The 18,335-nt window shown below is 47.6% G+C and overlaps 1 long non-coding RNA gene across 2 annotated transcripts in view; it reads right to left on the reverse strand.

Annotated features, from left to right (window-relative positions):
- LOC110260790 (uncharacterized) overlaps positions 1–18,335 on the reverse strand; it is a 183,519-nt gene that overhangs the window by 5,879 nt on the left and 159,305 nt on the right. Inside the window, exons 4-5 of one of the 2 annotated variants that reach the window (XR_014804381.1) lie at positions 5,978–7,324; positions 4,724–5,130 (exon numbers count right to left, since the gene is read on the reverse strand). The exons of the other annotated variant lie outside the window; for it this stretch is intronic. This is a non-coding gene — a long non-coding RNA (uncharacterized LOC110260790). Of the gene's footprint in view, positions 1–4,723; positions 5,131–5,977; positions 7,325–18,335 lie in introns of those variants that run through there. 2 annotated transcript variants of the gene reach the window in all.

The raw sequence follows: 18,335 nt of genomic DNA on the forward strand, positions 1-18,335 counted from the left end.
CTGAACCCAGGTGCTCCTTCTGCTTGGGGTCCAGTACAGAGGTGAGATGATGCTTCTGACAGTCCTTCCAATCCTGAGGAAGCCAGAGAACAAAGATCCTGAGCAAAGAAGTCTTCATGTTTGGGTCTGGAAGGATCTCCAGTAGAAAAGGGAGAGGGCAGGTCTTTGACCTGCAAGATCAGGAGAAGAAACGGCAAAGGCTCGGCTCTGCTCCCACCTGCCCCCACCCTGGGAGCCAGCTTCGCCCAAGACCCCATGGTCTCCTCCATGCTGGAGGTGCCTGCAGTTTTCCAGCTCGGCCCAGGGAAGTAAGTTTCATCCGAGGGTGAAACCACAGCCAGTCCGCGGTCCCTGTGGGTGGAAGGGTCATCCTCCACTTTAGCTTTTATCAGGAATAAGACTAGCATGTTCATCTCCATCAGCCTGGCACCTGCTCTCTCTCTCTCGGTTGGTTCCAAGATTGGACGGGAAAGAGAGGAGTGAATTAGCCGGCTGGGAGTTGACTCAGGCAGCTGATGTAAGACACCGCAATTGGAAATCTGAGGCGTTAGTGGAGAAGACTGCGTTTAGGGGGAGTGGAGGATACTGAGTCCTCACATGAGCAGGTAGAGGCCCAATGAGGTCATTAGTGGGACTCCATGGGCATAGGGCGGATGCGGCTCCAGATGTAACCCAGGATGGAGGGGAAGAGACACGCCATCTCCAGGCAGCTGTCAGGAACCAGGCACCGCAGTTCGGAGGCGAAGGAAGCTGGGGTGATGGCGTGTTATTAAAGTAGTTTCAAATTAACTAGGACTTCTGTACGCCCCTCTGAGGGCTCTGAGGACAGAAGCAGACACGGGGGTGCAATGAAGGGGAGAAGCATCTTCCTCCCAGAAAGTGTCAGTGGACACTCTCGAGAGGGGGCTAGACTTGGTAATGTTACATGCATCCTCCCCTCAGCTCCCAGCAATACACGTTTCTTGAATAAATGTCATAGATATGCAAGGAGCAGAAATAATTTTTAGAAAATATATATAATGTCTCACAATCTAAGAAGCGTCATTCAGTAAATGAACTCCCTTGGTCCCCAATAGTAAGAATCCTGCTTTACATCTGATACAGCTGAGGAGTGGAGAGATTAAGCAATGCTTGGGATCAAGGGCACACAGTAGGTGATGGGGCTGGGACCACAGTCCAGGTTTGGGGGCTGAAACTCAAATCCTTTCTGATATTCTTTGCTGTGTTACAGTCGAGGACCTCAACAAGTAAAGAGAAGAAAGCCAGAATGGAGAGGCAGGGAGACCGCTGGGGGTGCAGGGTCTACCACTGATTTGACCCGTCTCCATTCTTCAACTCAACCTCCTCCCACAACAGATTGTAAACTGAGGGTGTTGGACCAGAGACTGACTAAGACCCTGACGTGCTGTGAATTTCCTGGGTGGTTCTAAGCATTAACTCACCTCCCACTGCACTTATCCAAGCAATTCTGCCCAGGAAGCCCCTGGTCACAGAATCTGCTCAGCAAAAGGCTGAGGTGCCTTATCTGCTTCCTAGACCCATGGATGAAAATCTCTAACTCCAGCCCACAGGAGGAAACGCAGTTTACATCAAAGCCCTATCTGCACATAGAAGGAATTGAAACGGGTTTCACAAAATGATAGCTTTTTTTTTTTAAAAAATGTTTACCATGTGTTTTCTATTCTGGTTTTGTTTTTTGTTTTTTGTGTTTTTTTTTTTTTGCTTAGAAAACGTTGGTTGCAGCCAACAATTTGATTTCATGATCTATGAAGGGTTTGGACGGCACAGATAGGAAAGCTGAAAATTGAGGGGTAGGGATGGAACAGAGCGTGTGAAGGTGGTATCACAGAAGCCAGATGAGGTTGACTGGGAGAATCTGCTTAATGTAAAAGAGGGTATTTGTCTCTTTGTGTGAGTCAGTGTCCTTCTAAACATGCCCCCACACTTTCACACTGTCTGCTGGCTCACCTCTGCCATGAAGCTCTCTTCTCCAAATGTAATATTTAAAAGATATGTTGAATGCCCCAGCTTCATTTATCACCATTTTGATTTATCAGCCAGTCAGCCAAGTTTCTTGAGGGGCACTCACTGGGTACAGAGCCAGCTGCTGTATAGTTGGCCCTCAGAATCTGTGGGTTCTGCATCTGCAGAGTCAATCCGTCAAGGATAGAAAACATTCAGGGGGAAAAAATTCCAGAAATTTCCAAAAAAGCAAAACTTGAGTTTTCTGTGCACCTGGCAATTATTTACATAGTGTTTATAGCTATTTACATAGCATTTACATTGTATTAGATGTTATAGGTAATCTAGAGAGGACTCAAAATATACAGGAGATACCATGAAATATTACTCAGCCATGAAAAAGAATGAAATAATGCCATTTGCAGCAACATGGATGGACCTAGAGATTATCATACTGAGTGACATAAGTCAGAGAAAGAAAAATACTGTATGTCACTTATATGTGAAATCTAAAAAAAAAAAAAAAGAGAGAGACATGAACTTGTTTACAAAACAGAAGGAGACTCACAGACATAGAAAATAAACTTATGGTTACCAAAGGGGAAAGGGGAAGAAGGGGTAAGTTAGGAATCTGGGATTAACATATACGCCCTACTATATATAAAATAATCTAGATAATCAATAAGGACCTACTGTATAGCACAAGGAACTATTTTCAATATCTTAACCTATAATGGAAAAGAATCTGAAAAAGAATCGTTTTATACATAAATTCCATATATATATTTATATATAAATATATGCATAAATTTGCTGTACACCTGAAACTAACACGTTGTAAATGAACTATACTTCAATTAATAAGTAAATAAGTAAACTTCAAAAGCTGATTAAAATATAAAATAGAGAGCCTCCTTCCCTGCCCACTTGCATCTCACAAGCTTCCTATCTTACTAAATCTATTTCTTGCCTATCAAAAATACAATAAAATAAAACAAAATAAAATATATGGGAGCATGTACACAGGTTATATGCAAATACTACACAAATTGCATTGTGTTTTGTAAGTTAACAATTCAAATGAAAACTGTTACAATTAAAATATACCACAGGGAGTTCCTCTTGTAGCTCAGTGGGTTAAGAACCTGACTCTGTCTCTCTGAGGATTGGGGTTTGATCCTTGGCCTTGCTCAGTGGGTTAAGGATCCCATATTGCTGTGGCTGTGGCATAGGCCTGCAGCAGCAGCTCCAATTCGACCCCTAGCCTGGGACCTTCCATATGCTTCAGGTGTGGCCCTAAAGAAGAAAAAAATGTATATATATACACACATCACACCACAAGTTTTCTACTCGTAGCATTTTCTCCGTTTCTGATATACTCAGAAGCTCAGCAAATGGCAGGGGTCGATGACTTTCCCAGCTTTGAGAGGCCCCACCCCCAGGGAAGGCCAGATTTCCGGATGACACAATTTTCTTGAAACCTCTGCAAGTAAATCTGCTTATAACGGAGAAGACTCCTTTCTCAGAGGGACGGAAAGCCTTCTCTCTCCTGCCCAGAGCACCCTCGGACGCAACCTGGAAGCCAAATTAACCTTTGGGAGTTTGTTGCTTGCTGGTCAACAATGAATGAAAGCACACGCGGTGCATTTCTCATCATGGAAGGTCCTCTCTGGAAACCACGAAACGCCCATTCCTCACGGATACTGTCCCCAGGCTGCACTCTGCAGGACAGTCAAGCTAAAGATGGCCTTTCTCTCTGTGCCCCATTTCCCAACACAGCCTGTCCCATCTGAACATTCTTTGACACTGAACTCTAGCAAAGTAGCTGTTCTAGGGACTAGAAGACCTCTGCTTTGTTTTAGGTTTTTCGGTCTTTGCGGCTACGCCTGTGGCACATGGAAGTTCCTTGGCCAGGGACTGAACCTGAGCTACAGTGGTGACCTATGCCGCAGCGATACTGGATGCTTAACCCACTGTGCCATGGCAGGAACTCCTGAAGACGTCTGTTTTATTCGATCACATGCGGGTTTAACTTTTTAAAATTTTCTGGGTAAAAACATTTTTTTTTTTTTTTGTCTTTTTAGGACAGTATCCATGCCCATATGGAGGTTCCCAGGCTAGGGATACAATCAGAGCTGTGGCCGCCGGCCTACGCCAGAGCCACAGCAACACTGGATCAAATTTTCTGAGTAAAAACTTACTTTCAAGCCCAAAGTTGGTCTTCCCTGTAGGATCCCCACACTCCCAATGTGCTTGGTACAAAATAGACACTATGCCTGACCTTGAGGTCTTACCAAACTAAAACGGAAGGTTAAACCAAGAAATCTGTCCTAAGCAGATAAGCTGGTGGCGGCATGGTTGGGTGGCGAGAACCATGATTCAACATCCTAGACTCTTGTTCCAGCCCTGTCGTGTGATATGGGGAAAGACACTTAAATTCCTGTATTGAAAATGGTGCGCCTAAGGTGGGAGGTGCTCCAGAAAACCTCTCAGGACTGAAATTCATTCATTCATCCAACAGGTATTAGCGCCTCCTGTGTGACTGAGTCACGACTAAATGGAGAAATGTAATACGTGACGCCTGACTTCCGGGAACCTCCAATCTATAGCTTCTAGCTCTAAAATTCCACTCTTGAAAGTAGAATGCTAATCAGAAAACTTTATGAGCATGGGGTGGGCCAACCACCTAGTAAGGCCATGTGCTCCAAGGGATGGGCTCCCACCGTGCCATCAGATGGTCCTAGGTTCAAGTTCAGTTCCATGACCTTGGGCAATTTCCTTCATCCCTTCCAGTCTCATTTCCTTGTCCATAGAAAGGGCATAAAAGATCTACTGTGAACTGTCGGGAGGATTATACATACAATGTACGAAGTATCTTATACAGAGTCAGTAGTTAACAAACCATCCTCCCAATTTCAGTCTCAACCCTCAATATCTGTCTCCACCTAAGCAGCCAGATCGATCTCTTAAAAATGTAAATCAGGGAGTTCCTGTTTTGTAGCTCCTATGGGTTAAGAACCCGACATAGTGTCTATGAGGATGTGGGTTCGAACCCTGGCCTTGCTGAGTGGGTTAAGGATCTGGCATTACCTCAAGCTGCAGGCTAGGTGGCAGAGGCAGCTCGGATCTGGTGTTGCTGTGGCTGTGGCATAGGCTGCAGCTGCAGCTCTGATTCATCCCCTAGCCTGGGGACATCCATATGCCACAGATATGACCGTAAAAGGAAACATATATAAATAAATTTTAAAAATGTAAATCATGTCATATCACTTAGGATCTTCCCCTGTTCCCACTCAAGTTCATCGATCCCTGACTCTGGATTGTGGCCTCTGGGCCTTGCCTGTTCTGGTCTCTGCCTCCCTCCCTGTCCTGTCTCCTTCCTCTCCCCTCACTGCTCCCTCCCAGAGACTACACGCCTCTTCTGGGTTTTCTCAAAGGAGATAATTTTGTCTCCACTGCAGGGGATTTGCTCTCTGATATTCTGAAGTTATTGGTTTCTCACCAATCAGTATTGGCTCAAATCCCACATTGTCAAAGAGGCCTTTCCTGGCCATACATCTCCGAGTTCAGTCCCTCTATCATATTTTCTTGTTTACTTTTATAACTAGGCTCTAATTCTCCTTTTTATTTCCGTGTTCATTGTCTGCCCTACCTGCCTTCTAGAATGTAAATTCCCCAGAGGTAAATTCCTTGTGTCTCTTATTCACTATATCCCCAAATTGAGACAGCACCTGGCACATAATAGGTGCTCAAAAAATCCATTTTGAATTGATGGTGTTATCATTATCATTTGGAGGTTGATCTGCAGAAAGATTCCGCGTGTAATTCTGAGTTTTAAGCCAAAAGATGGAATGAGTTTCATGCCTGAGAAGAATGTCTGGGAGACTCATGAATCAGGAGGAAGGAGGGCATGGCTTTGAGAGGACTTTTTTTTTTTTTTACTGGCATGCCTTTGGCATATGGAAGTTTCCAGGCTAGGGGTTGAATTGGAGCTGCAGCTGCAGGCCTATGCCACAGCCATGGCAATACCAGATCCAATGCACATCTATGACCTACCCTGCAGCTTGAGGCAATATGGATCCTTAACACCCTAAGTAAGGCCAGGGATGGAACCTGCATTCTCACAGAGACTACGGCAGGCTTAAAACCCACTGAGCCACAAAGGGAACTCCCTTTGAGAGGCCTTTTAATGCCATGTAAAGGATTCCTGAATTGGAATAAGAGGTCTGAATTCTAGGCCTAATTTTACTGTGAGGCGTCTCTATTCCTTAACTTCTCAGGCCTTCATTGCTTCATATGATTAAGAATGACAAAGTTGAACTACCTGGGCCTTAAAAGTTCCCAGATCTGCAGGAGTTCCCTGGTGGCTCCGTGAGTTAGGGCTTGGGTGTTGTCCCTGCAATGGCCTGGGTTGCTGCTATGGCGTGGGTTCAGTCCCCGACCCAGGAACCTCCACAAGCTGCAGGCAGAACCGAAAAAAAAAAAAGGTCCCTAGCCTCTGAAATTCCATGCCTTTAGGAAGCCCCAAAGCATGCGCATGAGATGCTAAAGGAACGTAGCTGAGGGAGAGTAACAGGTGAGTCCCTCCCCGTGTCGAACCACCCAGATCCTGTACCAGCCCATTCCACAGCCATGGCTGCTGCTTACAAGGTATTGACTGAACAAAGGAATGCCCTCTAGAACCACAGAGCGGGGGAACTGACAACCCAGTGACTCAGAAGAAAGGACCACTGAGTCACCAAGCCACTTCCTGTCTTGCTCAGTGTTCTTCCATGGTGGGAAGGTGGCAAAGGGCCTAAGCTCTTCGTGGGTCCCTGTGCAATGATGTTGCAAAGGCCTTCAGGTCAGGGGTCGTGGGAGGAGGGGAGGAAATGAAACAGTCACTTAACCTTTCAAGTTCTTTGCCGCCACCCCTAACATACAACTAAAAGATCACACGGCCTGAGTTCTTCTTCAGACCAATAAAATCAGGCTCTAGAATGTCATGAAAAGGAGGCTGGATCAGTGATCTGATCCTGCGTAACAAACCATCAATTAGCGGGTTAAAGCACCACCCATTCTACTTGCTCCCGGTTCTGTGGGTCAGCAATTTTGTTTGGGTTCAAGTGTAGTGGTTCCTCGGCTGGTCTTGTCCAGGGTGACTCATGTGACTGGGGTTGGATGGGCTGCGATGGATTCTTTCAGATGTCTCTTGGTTGGTGCTGGCTGCTGGCTGATCCTCTCTCTCCGCATGAGGCTTCTTCCTCAAGGAGGCTGGCCCAGGCTTGCTCGCATGGCCACGGCATTTATTCCAAGACAGTGACGGCAGAAGCTACAAGACCTTTTAATGCTTAGGCTCAAATAGAAGGTCATGTACTGCATCCTATTAAAGCAAGAAACAGGGTTAGCCCAGATGCACTGGGAGAGGGAACAGATTCTACCTCTGTTTTTTTTTTTTTTTTTTTTTTTTTTTTGGTCTTTTCTGCCTTTTTCTTGAGCTGCTCCTGCGGCATATGGAGGTTCCCAGGCCAGGGGTCAAATCAGAGCTATAGCCACCGGCCTACGCCAGAGCAACACAGGATCCGAGCCATGTCTACAACTCACACCACAGCTCACGGCAACGCCGGATCCTTAACCCACTGAGCAAGGCCCGGGATCGAACCCGCAACCTCATGGTTCCTTAGTCGGATTCCGCTGACCCAGGAGCGGGAACTCCCAGATTCTACCTCTTGATAGGAGAAAAAGCAAAGTTGTGTTGCAAAGGAGGCAAACAGGCACATATGGGAGAAGTTGTGGCCATCGTTGCAAACAATCTACCGCGGAGACCTTCAGGCTTGAGCAGACCTCTCATAACACAAACAAGAAGACTCAGACACACACCGGCCAGGTGACTTGGTCAAGTTCAGAGAGTTGGTGGCATATCCAGAATGGGAGCCCAGGTCTGCGGCATCTCCGTTTTTTTCCCTCTGTTGTCAAAGGCTTCTTCTCCCTGTAGCCTCCTTCTTCACTACCCAAACCTAGGGACAGAGCCAGGCTTTGGAGCCACTGCCCCTCTCAGGCCTCTTTCTTCGGATTCGCTGACCGGCCCAACGACAGCTTTAGGAAGAGAGCACCAAAGGCTGGCTGCAGCCTTAATAGGAAAGGAGACTCCACTCCATCTTCTGGTGTCTTGGGAGCTTGCCAGGCTCCCAGGCAGAGCCAGATTTGACAGCAAAATCTCACTTCACTAGGTTCTGTTACAGCCATTTAATAAACCAGGGCTTTGTAGTTGTGGTCTTTTTAAGGCAATCTGACCCGAGTATGCCTTGGAAGGGCAGTAAACCAATCTGTTAGATGCAGTATAACCACCAAGAATTAGATCACCAGAAGAGCTTCTGAAAGGGAAGGCTAGAATGAATAATACTCATCTTCACATTTTATATATATAGTCTTTTTAGGGCTGCACCGCAGCATATGGAAGTTCCCAGGCTAGGGGTCGAATCAGAAGTGCAGCTGCAGGCCTACACCACAGCCACAGCAATGCCGGATCCAAGCCATATCTGTGACCTACACCACGGCTCATGGCAACGCTGGATCCTTAACCCACTGAGCAGGGCCAGGGATCGATCAAAGTCGCATCCTCATGGACACCAGTCAGGTTTGTTACCACGGAGCCACGATGGGAACTCCCCCTCCTAGAATATTTATTGGGCTTTAACTCCATCCAGGCACTGGGCTCAGCATTTAGATATATTAGCTCATTTAATTCTCATAACTACCACGTGACATAGGTATATTGCTATCCCATTCCTAAAACTGGTCTCTCAAATGTCACCTTTGGCAGTTCCTGTCAGGGCGCAGCAGAAACGAATCCGACCAGGAACCATGAGGTTGCGGGTTGGATCCCTGGCCTCGCTCAGTGGATTAAGGATCTGGCGTTGCCATGAGCTGCGGTGTAGGTCACAGACGCGGCTCAGATCTGATGTGGCTGTGGCTGTGGCGCGGGCGGGCAGCTGTAGCTCCAATTTGACCCCTAGCGTGGGAACCTCCATATGCCGTGGGTGCGGCCCTAAAAACAAAACAAAACAAGTCACCTTTGTGTCCAATTGCCAAATCCAAGGTCTTATTTGCAACTTTGAAACTTTTGCAACTCTGCATAATTTGAAACTACTTGTTCATTCATTCGGCCCTGCATTCATTCTAGGAGGCGAGAGGACCTGGTCCAGGTGGAGGAGGTACAGCAATAAACAAGTCGGAAGCATTTCTTGCCCTCCCAGACCTTCCCGTCCAGTGGGATGGGCAGGCGCTGAAGAGCAGCCGCCTTCAGGATGGCTGTTATGAAGAGGGAGCTGGGGACGGACTCGGAAAGGTCTCTTTCTCTCTCTCTCCTCTTGCTTTCTGGGAGTTGCATCTCTCCAGATTCTAGTTCCTATTTCTCTGGCCACTCCTTTGCTGATGCCCAGGGTCTGGAGACGCTCTTGCCTCCTTCCCTTCTGCTTCATCGGCTTTCCCTGGGAGCTCGCCTAAAAGCTCCATGGCTCCTACACCTGCTGAGGATGCCCAGCCTAGCTCTCCAGCTGCATCACCATTTCAGCTTCCCCTGGCAAGTCTCGTCAACATATCCGAATCGGGTGTTGGCCATTCATAGCCTCTTGCTGATATTTTTAGCTTTGCCTTCATCCACGCCGCATTTTCAGCCTGCTAAAATCCTGTTCACCTTCAGGGCACAGCTCCCAGCCAGCTCCTCCAGACAGTCTGCCCCACCCTCTCCAGGTGGAGCCAGCCACTTCTCCCTCTTGGCTACTCCCATACTTATCACCTTCTAGAATAATTAGCTTTATCTCTGTCTGTCTCCTCTGCTAGACTGTGTGTTCCCTGAAGGCAGGGTCTAGTCTTGTTCATCTCCATGCCTATGTTTGGCACAGCAGCAAAAGCTCAAAGAGTATTTCTTGAACTACTGAACGTTTCCAATTCCCTAGTCAAAGGCAGCACTCTTTTTTTTTTTTTTAACTTTTGGCTGTACTCATGGCACATGGACGTTCCCAGTCTAGGGATTGAATCTGAGCCCCAGCAGCGACGCAAGCTGCTGTAATGGCATTCTTAACCTATTGTGCCACACTGGGAAATCCCAAAGGCGGTGCCTTTGAAAGAGACCACAGCATTTTAGAGATGCTGTCTGGGTGAGCCGAGGGTGCCTCTTGGTCTCCAGATCTCAGGCAAACAATCTCTTTGCAGGCAAACCCCCCAACATTTTGTCTTTTGTCCACCCACACCCTCCACCAGCAATCCTATAATGAAACTGTTTATGGTCCAGAGTCGTTCCATCCCCTTGCTCCATCCTTGGTTCAAGTTCATTCATTGATTCACCCCTATGCTCATGTACATTTTTAACAAACACTCATTGAGCGCCTTCCTTGGGCCAGGCATTATTCACGGCAAATCGTGCACTCAAGAAATTTACATTCTTAGTGGAGGACCACAAACAAGGAAATAAATAAATCAACAAAGAACTAGCCAATCAACAAGGCTACAAAATGAATAGAGAGGGAGAGAGAATATGAGCGACGGGGACCTGCTGTACAGCATGAACTCCACCCAATATTCCGTGACAACCTCCACAGGGAAAGAATCTGAGAAAGAACGGCTGTGTGTACGTGGATAAGTGAATCACTGTGTGGACCAGCAGAAATCATCACAACACTGTGAATGAACCCTACTTCAGAAGAACTTTCAAAGAAACGATGAGCAGGAGGGCTGCCACGTTAGGGAGGAGGCGCAAAGAGGACCAGGAGAGACTCAAGGAGCAAAAGAGCGAGGGCAGCCCTCTGGAAGAAGGCAGCCGAAAGGGCACATCCGAGACGCTGCAAGGAGCTCAGTGTGCCTTGGGGGGAAGGAACACGTGGAGCAAGATGACGCTGGAGAGGTCAACAGGTCCAGGTCAGCTGGAGTCCTGCGGGCATGGAAGGACTTTTGATTTGATTAAAAGCAAGGTGGGGAACAATGAAGGGATTTGAGGCAGACGAGAGACGTGATCAGATTTATTTTGGAAAAAAAATGGTTCTCTAAAAAAAAGCATGTGTGTGCATAGGCAGGACAGAGTGAGAGCCGGAGATGAGCTGGAAGAGTGCTACTGCGGTCCAGGCAAATTTACTGGGGGGTTTGAACAGGTGCTGGCCTGGCTGAGGGAGAGGAGACGTCTCTTCTGTGCACCAGGCTCAGCTCGGCTCTCACCAGCGCTGGGGACCATCGGCCCAGGCAGAAGGGCTGGCGATGGCACGGAGCGCCCGGCACCCGGGGGAATCCACAGACCGTGGGCGAGAAGTACCCAGCGTTGGCCAGAGCCCACGCCCTCTAGTCTCTGTCTCCTTGGCCCCCTTTTTTTCTGGCTCAGCCCCACAAGAAGGAGAGCCTGGTTCGGTGCCAGCCCTTCAGGGGTTTGGAGAGCCTGGCGGGGCACAGGATGGCCTGAATGCCCACAGGGCTGCAGCGCGACCTGACAGGTGTGCGCAGCAGCCGTGGCTGTGGCGCCCCACCCCATTTTCCTAGGCTGCTGTCCTGTCTTGACTTATTCTCAGACTATCTCTAAATGCTCCATTGGTGCCCTGGTTGCTAAAACAGTTTCTGTTAATGTTGTTGTTTTTCCCCACAAAGTCCGGGAGCGTTTTAAGTCCATTAAACTGGGTCAAGGTGCACCTGCGAACAGTTTACAAGTTGCCGAAAGGTGCCCAGTGCCCCTGGCCTCACCTCTTCACCTGCCACCCCCCGCCCCTCCCTCCCCCCTCCTCCAAGGACCAGCCTCCCTCCTCCTGGGAGCTCCCGCCACCCCTTGCCTAACCCCTCCTTTAAATCTCAGCTCTAATATCACTTCCTTCTAGAAGCTGTCCCTGAGGGCCGCCTGCCAGTCTCGGTGCCCTGATTAAATGCATTCAAAGCACCAGGGACTTTTTCTTCATGGGACTCACGGTAATTATAATTACTACTTACCCAGCAGGGTGGAAGTAGACACAACGACAACTCAGGTTGTTTTGTTTTTTTTCCTTAAAGGCAGCTTAATTTTTTATTTTTATGACTAGTCTCCCATTCCTGCTGATAGTGGGCTTAATTTTTTATTTTTATACCCAGTCTCCCATTCCTGCTGATAGTGGGGAGGAAAAACTCCTCAAGGGACGGTAACCGCCTCTTCTGGTTTAAAATAATCTGTTTCCTTCCAATAGTCAGTTCATACCAGGTTGCATCTTTCTATCCAGGAGTCACACTTCCCTCTCACATGCTTTTCCAGCTGGCCCTCCTCACCCGGATGAAGGCTGGCTTCAGGCAGGGGTGGATCAGGGGGCCTTGGGCAGGGGTCTGGGTGGGTCGGGCTAGGCTGAAGGGGCCTCCTCTCCACCTGGGTGTCAGCCCCAGATGCTGCCCTTGCACAGACCCTGTTCTAAGGGACCCAGGGATCTCCACCGGCCTGCCACGCACGCCCAGTTCAGCCCTTGCGGAGGTTCCTCCAGGACTCTTTGTACCCCACACACACCCCCAGTGCCTCTAGGTCTGCACTTTAGGGGGTGTGCGCTCCACCCTCCAGCCCTTGGCTGCACGGCCACATCTTAGCTTAGAGCTCACGCTCTGGCATCCTTCGCTGTCTCGGGACTGTGTCTTGAGGAACTTTGCTGGAGAGTCTCCTCTAATTCCAAGCAGGAAGCAGAGCCCCTCTCTTCTGATCAGACTCCCCTTCAGTCCCGTGGACAGTTCTCCTCCCTGCCCCGAGGTTTGTTCAGGAGGAAGGGACCCAAGTTGTTTTCTCCCACCACCCTCCTCCTTCTAGTGGAATAGAGCTTTTCCCTTCCCCTCCCGTCGTGCCCGGTCCTGCGACCCCTGATATGCCCCTGTGGGCTCACAGGGTGGTTTAGGCTGAATGAAGCCCATGAGCCAGGTTTGCCTGTCCGTGTAAAGGCAGGCTCTGGAAATGACCCATCACCTCCTGCTCCCTGCCACACACACCCCTGCTCCCTGCACTTACACTTCTTCTTTCTCCCACAAAGCCTGCCTTTTCAGATTCTCTACGGATTTAAAAATCGAGTCTGTACAGACATAGAGAACCGACTCGTGGTTGCCTAGGGGGAAGGGGCGGGAGGGGGATGGACGGGGAGTTTGGGGTTAGTGGATGCAGACTGTTGCATGTGGAGGGGACAAGCAATGCGGTCCTGCACAGGGAACTCTATCCAATCACCTGTGATTGAACAGGATGGAGATAATATGAGAAAAGGAATGTATGCATACGTATGACTGGGTCACTTGCTGTACAGCGGAAGTTGGCACAACATTGTAAGTCAACTATACGTTAATAAAAAATAGAAATAAAAAGTACAAATCAGGTCCGAGCCTCGAGGCAGGGCTGTGACTTCCTTCTCCCAGCTGGTGTCCACCCTCTCGGGATCCGTCCGTTCATGAGCAGAGGCGACGTGGTTCTCAGGAAACAAAAAGCATCTCAGCTTCGTGTTTTGAAAAATAACTTCCTATTACAGTAGTTTGTGTGATTCTTTGCCCCAGGTCTATCTCGACATCTCTTTGCTCAGCACTGTTTTCTTTGTGACGAAGGCACGTGCATGTGGCTGACATATTTTGCCGCATAATTTAACCGAATGGTTTAACTTTAGAATAACCATCAAAGCGCTGAAATTGTCAGGGACCACTTAGTCCCATGCCTTTATTTTAGCAGAAGAAACTTAAGGCCAGCGTGGTTTCAGTTATTGTTCAAGGTCACACGAATCATGCCAGGTGTGGAGCCTGACCCTCTCATTTTTCTCTCCCCAATTTATTAATTTTCAATTCACCCAACTGGCTTTGCCTCGTCCTCCTAAGCCAAAATTGCATCATCTCATAGAGAACCAGGGGTCTCAACAGCCTCGTTTGTGGAGAGTTTATGAACCCTCTGCCCCCTTTTCATGTTCTTCCTCTGGCAGATAGACACACAGATATGTCATCTGCAGGATGGAAATAGTTGAAATTCTTATGATTACAAAAATCAAACAGTCTCACTGCAATACAAAACTGTAAGGAAATCTTTACACTATATTCCTAGCACTTCGTCTAGTGCCGGGAAGCACTGAATTCTTGTTGAATGAATATTAATGAAACAAATAAAAGCCATGTGTAATTGTGCTGCTCAGAAGTAATAATTATTTATTCAGGGTATAGGCTTCTATTTGTACACATATACACACCATAAAAGAGAATTGGATATTTATTTTTCTCTTATCAGATTCTTTAAACACATCACAATATTTTTAAAAGGTAGCAGCCAAATTCAAGGAGGTCACCTTGGGAGGCTGTGCTCTTATTTTAATGATGTTTTTGTTGCCAGTACCCTTATGGAATTGCCTTCCAAGCTTGTTGCTAATGACCTTATTCCCAGTATGAAGAAATAGTCATTCTTTAATGGACTTGACTTTGGAAGAGAAATATTATTTGAATAACGGTGAAAAAAGGGGGTATTATTGTTTTGGATCAAAAACGAGATGTGAATATAAAATAACGAGATTGAATTTTACGGGGTGACTCGTAAATTGCTTTGAAGCTTAGTTCCCGTAGGGAGTCCCGAAACGTTTCTTGCAGGGACAACCATGGGAAAAGGGGCCCTTCTTCCAAGGGGATCACTTAGCAGGTTTGCATCTGAATGTAAACATTCCAGTAAATGGGGTTTAAAACCAATCATATTGGTTTACGGTAATATTTTGTATAATCCTGGAGTTTTAGAGAAAACTGTAGTTGTAGGGAATTTAGCTTAATAATCAGAGTGTTACGTTTTGAAGCAGAAATTGTAGGTCTTATAGGATTTGGGCTTGAGGGATCAAGGACTTTTTTTCCCAACGGTTACAAGCTTCCTCCAGGAGTTGCTTGAATTTGCCCATCAGACTTCATTTCTCTCCTCGCAGTTATCTGTCGATTCTCTGGGACTTAGCAACAATTCACAAGAGAAGCGGGCACCTCACTTCCTTCTGCATATAACCCAATCTACATGTAACCAGAGCAAGCGTGCCTGCTGTCTTCGGGAAGAGTCTCACCGAGGGGCCGGGCAGGTCACATTAATGACTGAAGAGGGCTGTCTGTGGAAAAACAACTGTGTCCGCCTGATGACAAACGGCAAATGAAAGCCAGCCTCAGTGCTGGAAGGCAATAGGGAGTGGTGGGGACTAGGGAAAGTCAAAGAATACATTGCTATGGAAAGGGGGCTGATTTTTGCCACAGCAGCGTATAAGCTCAGGGTTATTAGAACATTTGAGTTTTAATTCCGACAAGCTAGAAATCTGGCCTTTTATCTTACCTCTCTTGCTTTTTACTTATTATTTTATTTATCTGTATTATCTCTCTTGATTTTTGTTTTCTGTCTTTTTTAGTCTTTTTTAGGGCCACACCCATGGCATATGGAGGTTCCCAGGCTAGGGGTCGAATTGGAGCTGGAGCTGCCGGTCTACGCCAGAACCACAGCAACTTGGGATCTGAGCCGCGTCTGTGACCTATACCACAGCTCACAGCAAAGCTGGATCCTTAACCCAGTGAGGAAAGCCAGGGATCGAACCCGCTACCTCATGGTTCCTAGTCGGATTCCTTAACCACTGAGCCACCATGGGAATTCCTACCTCGCTTGATTTTTAAACATCAGCGAATAATTCAGGCATACCAGAGAGGCAGAGGAGCATGCTGGTCAGGGACCCTTACACTAGAGCCAGACTGCTTGGGTTCACATTTGCCTCTGCCATTAATTAATTAACTGTGTCACTTTAGGCAAGTTACTCAGCCTCTCTGGGCCTCAGTTTTCTGAGGATGGTTGTCTGTCTCTCATAGATTTGATATGAAGATGAAGTGAGTTAATACATATAAAGCATACACATGCCCGCTGTGTCTGTTAGTGCTACAGAAATGTTAGCCTTTGCTGGTAAACACGAGGAGTCACTGTTTGGGCTGACTCAAACACACTTGCAGGCCGAATAGACTTCCAGTTTGGGTGTTCTGGTCTAGAATCAGGAAAGAAAACTTTGGCAGCCCAAGACGGTGTGTATAAAGTTATACTGACCATCTCAGCGTAGTTCCAGAGCGCACTGCGTCTTTGGAATGGGCTGCTAAGTTCCATCTGATCCCTAGCAACCCTCCAATTTGCTGGTGAACCCACAACTGCCCCAGAAATCACTCAGCTGACCCATGGGAGGTGGAGGGGCCTTTCCATTTCACGTGGGCAAGGTCTACAGACATGGCTGTCTCATTGTTAACACAATAAAATACTTTCACACTGGTCCGCAAATAGATGCTGTCCTAGCCAACTGCATCTATGACCCGGCTGGCCTGACGACCTCAGCCTCTCCCCTGGTGGTCCCTGTCCCTCAGAACCTGCTTCTGCTCCATGGCCGGATTGCTGAGTGAGCGTCCACACCACACCAGCTATTAAATATTTCATTTACCACCTCTGCACTTGGATGCAGCAGAGCCAAATAAGTTGCCCCTTCAACCATTAAAAGGTTATTCTGCTAAAACTTGTTATTTAACTTCTCTGAGCCTTAGTTTCCTTCTCTATAAAATGAGGATAATATGAGTAAGTGCCTCTTGAGCTGTTGTGATAAATAAGAGAATCCATGGAGTTCCCCTTGTGGCGCAGCAGAAATGAATCCAACTAGTAACCATGAGGTTGTGAGTTCCATCCCTGGCCTCGCTCAGTGGGTTAAGGATCCGGCATTGCCGTGAGCTGTGGTGTAGGTCATAGATGCCACTCAGATTGGGCATTGCTGTGGCTGTGGCTGTGGCCGGCAGCTACAGCTCCAATTCAACCCTTAGCCAGGGAACCTCCATGTGCCGTGGGTGGGGCCCTAAAAAGACCAAAAAAAAAAAAAAAAAAGAGAGAGAGAGAGAGAAAGAGAGAGAGAGAGAGAGAGAATCCATGTAAATTGCTTAGCGCAGAGCCTGAAACATGGCAACCCTCCTTCCATAAATGGATATTAATTTAGGTTCTAGCAGAAGGTGATGTCTTGAATCCTTTTTATCCTCAGGAAAACTTACTCTGGTTCAGATGGGCTTGCTATTCAAAGCTCATGGATGTACAACTATACATACTAAAAAAAAATCTTCAGTACCCTTTCTTGCTCCCACTGCTTCCCTTCCTTGGGAATTAAAACCTCCTGGGGCCTATATGGGACTTTGGACACAGGTCAGCTTGAAATTCAAAGACCGTTGCACCATGTCGCTCTGAGAGGGGCTCCTAATTTAGAGCAACAGGCCCTAGGCTGTTGACTTTTAGAGACTAGAGACTCTGCTTCACACATCACCATATTCAGGGCTGTTAATTTAGTGTCCATGCACTAGCACAGCTGCCGTGGTTGCTACGATATTGAAAGGCACTAAGCAGCTAAAGAGTTAACTCCTGGCACAGGGGAGGGGCCCTCACGCAGAAGATCCAGCAAGGTCTCTAAGAGCCAGGGCCTTGCTGTGAAAGGTATTAAAAACCACCCCCTAATTGTCCTTAAAATGTAACCCAATGCCTGGCACTTTATGTAATAAATGAACGAATAGGAGTTCCCATCATGGCTCAGTGGTTAACGAATCCGACTGGGAACCATGAGGTTGCGGGTTCAATCCCTGGCCTCGCTCAGTGGGTTAAGGATCCAGCATTGAACGAATACATGAATGAACGAATGAATGAAGTGGGAGGATGTGAGCAATAGCTGTTCCTGAAATTTGTGGTGTTGCATGAAAGAGTCCTCCATCAACTGTTTTCTGAAAATGCAAGCATTCCTTCCAAGCAGCAGAGCTCTCTGAGTCCATCTTCACCGGCACTGAAGACTGCTTTCCGAAGTCAAGGTCACCCTCACACTTGTACCTGAGCTTTTATATAACACGCTTCAATCACCTGTCTGGGGCAAAGCTTTCTGTCGTGAGTAACACACATCCAGAGTACGAGCCGGATTTTGTTTTACGTACTTAAGTGAAGAACTGGTCCCTGGCTGAACATAATAGAAGTCATTTGTTCTGGAAAAAAGCAATTCAGAAAAAGGTATCGCTTAAAATGCTAGAACAGTCCACCCTGATCGCTCTCCTCTGACGGGCTGTGAAAGATACTTGGGTGTGAGAGCTACTGGGGGGGCGGGGGCGGAGACGAGGGGTGCGTTAATTTCCCATAGTGGCATCTTCTAGGACATCCGTCTATTCACTGTAACCATTTGCTTCTGCAGCGGATGATGGGCCCCGTCTGAGAAGTCACAGGTGCTCTTTTTGGCCTCTGGCGGCCCCCCTTAGAGCCAGTTTAGAAGTGGCTTCCACAATCGGCGGCCAAGACGAAGGCATTTCAATCAGTGGGAAAAGGAGAAACTCCATGCACTTCAGAGGCTGCCCTTGAGCAGAAAGACCCTTCCCCTGGACCCCCAAGCAGGGAAGGGAAAACA

This window comes from Sus scrofa, chromosome 5, assembly GCF_054392235.1.
Source record: "Sus scrofa isolate SSC_HxYL_T2T_F1_AM1 chromosome 5, Sscrofa_HxYL_maternal_Yorkshire_Landrace_v2.0, whole genome shotgun sequence".
In the NCBI taxonomy this organism is placed as follows: Eukaryota; Metazoa; Chordata; class Mammalia; order Artiodactyla; family Suidae; genus Sus; species Sus scrofa.